This window comes from Ananas comosus, unplaced genomic scaffold, assembly GCF_001540865.1.
Source record: "Ananas comosus cultivar F153 unplaced genomic scaffold, ASM154086v1, whole genome shotgun sequence".
In the NCBI taxonomy this organism is placed as follows: Eukaryota; Viridiplantae; Streptophyta; class Magnoliopsida; order Poales; family Bromeliaceae; genus Ananas; species Ananas comosus.
The window spans coordinates 10,045-12,762 of NW_017891573.1; positions in this window are offsets into that span (position 1 = coordinate 10,045).

Below are 2,718 nucleotides of genomic sequence, written 5' to 3' on the forward strand. Positions count from 1 at the left end.
GGATGTCACTATAAACTAAAGTTGTATTAGAAACAAATGTGATAAATGAATGGGACCGGTCGTGAAGACGTCCAACCAGCCGCTAGGAAGGTCCTAGGCTAAAGCTTGACACCTCATCTTCACCTGCCTCTCTTGCTTGGGAGCTGGAGTAAAGATTCCTTAAACTAAAAGAAAAGGTAACGTCAAAGGTAACAGGTAATTCCCTCTCTGACCGAAAGGATTCTGACGAGAGGTTAGCAACCGATGGGAATAATTGCAAGAAGACAGACCTCAAGGTTTCTTGGTGTGAGGAAGTGAATTCTCGAAATATGAGGATTGTACTTCATCCAGGATCGACTAACTGTCGAGAGAATACCCTTGTGGGAGTTAAAAATGTCCAAAGTACAAAAAGTGCTTTGGAGTTGAGTCCGCGAGAGCAAATACGCAAAAATCTGGACTTAGCAGATTTTGCTCTCAGGGACCGGTCCCTGGAGGGGAGGACCGGTCCCCGTAGCTACAGTCGCGGGGTTGCTCGATGCAACCGGTCCCTGAGCTGAGGGGGACCGGTCCCCGTAGGTGAAAACAGCGAGAAATGCCAAAATTTGGCTAAGTCCTCAAAACATAGCTCTCGGGAACCGGTCTCTCAGGAAGGACCGGTCTCCCGAGGACCGGTCTCCCAGGGAGAGACCGGTTCCCGAATGCGAAAAGTCCCCAGGCCGCGGGGAGGGATCTCGGGGACCGGTCTCACCGACCAGGGACTGGTCCCTCTGGGCGAAAACTGCCCAGTGATAGCAAGTTGAGAGATGAAAAGTAGAGGGGCTAAAGTGGATTTTGTTACAATAGAGGGGCTTAACAGCCCACTCCCCCTCTCATTCTCTCATTTCTCTCTCTCTCTCACTCTCTTTCTCTCTTGCTCTCTCTCTCTCTCTCTCTAGAGATAACAAAGAAGAAGAAGAAGAAAGAGAAGAAGAAGAAGGAGGAGAAGAAGGAGAAGAAGGAGGAGAAGAAGAAGAAGAAGGCTTGGAGCATCTTCCTCTCTTTCTCTCCTCTCCATTGGTGTAGCTCAAGAGGTAAGCTACAAACCCTAGCTTGTAAAACTTAGGATTTTGGGTTTTTGTGCTTTGGAATGGGTCAAATGAACTCTAAGCAAGCTTCTAAATAGATCAATCCCAAGAAACTAGGGATTATAGGGTTTGCTATAGGTGCAAACCTAGGGCTCCAAAATGGGGTTTTTATGAAAGTATGAGATTGACCTCATTTGAAGTCTTGGAAACCCTATTGGTAGGTCACAAAACGCGGGGGCGAAGTCGGTTTTGGCATTCGGCGAGCCGGCGTGAAGTTCTCGGCAAAATAGGGCCGGGTTATCATTGATTTGGGCAAGGAAGGCTAAGGCCTTTTCGTAAAGTACGTCGAGGAGCATTTCTAAAGCCTCTACATTGGTAAAAGGTGGGAGGTGCCATCCCGAAGCTTTCGAACTCCTTTCTATGTCTTAGATTGCATTTAACCTCATCTCTTCATGTTGCATCATAGTAGCTCCATTCCTTATACTTTCTAATTGATAACCTAGTGTACTTGGAATGCTTGGTAACTTAGATAGGTGGGGATTGGGTCGGAACGTGGATCCTATGATGCGAGAGAAAGAGATGAACCCGATGGGGGTATTGATGACATAGAAAGTGGTGTTAGTGTAAAAGAACACACGAGTGGCATCCAAAAATTGAATGATGACGAGTGGCATTAATATAGTGTATATGACACTAGAGGTTTGAGAACCTAGGGATAGGTGGGTCCCCTAGAAAATGCCTTGTGAACAATGAATTTAGAAAAAGCTAAATAGCATTGCATGAATATCGGGAACAAATGATCCCGTGAGAGATGTTGACCATAGTTATAGTGCTTCCTCACTTGGAGAGGATTTGATTGGGTTGTGACCCTAGTTGTAGGGTGTCCTCACTTGGAGAGGATAGATCTAGCTCACAGTCTGCGTTAGGGGTGGTATAGCCATCCTATCCCCACATGGAGGGGATTGTCGTCGAGTACTCCGGAGTGTCGCTCGACTAGGATCACTTGGAGGTCCGGACCACATGGAGGTCCGCAGACGGTCCCGGGCTTGGGTGCACTTGGAGCTCCCTCCCCACTTTGGGATTGAAAGGTGAGTTATAGGCGATCCCTAGGGCCTCGCCACAGATTGGATAAACGGAAAAGTTAAATGTTTAATAATGTCATTGAACATTGCTATTCGAACATGGATCGAATTTGTTAGCATGGTAGCAAACCTTTATTATATGATGCATGCATTCATATTCATGATTATGGGCATAGTAGCATAGTTTTTCTACTATCGCATTTACAGTTTTCAGATACATATCTATCTATCTACCTCTTGTTGCTTGTGCCCACTTTAACCTAGTGGGGAGATCGGCAGAGTCGACGGCCGAGCCCACTGGGAACTATGGAAGATAGTTCTCACCCACTCTATTTTCAGTGGTAGGTACAGGGCTGTCGAGAGAGGACTGCGGTAAGGGCATCGCGCCCGATCAGTGAGACCGTGGTAGTATAGTAGCTTTCCTTTTGCATTAGCACACCTATGTATTTGAGAGAATCATTGTAGGTGAGGACTTGGAGAGCTATGTATTTTGGATGATCAAATGTATTCATTTTGAGAAAAGATGTAAATGCAAAAGAATGCAAACTATTGTAATAGTTAGTAAAGTACTCTCTTTATTTCACTCGTATATT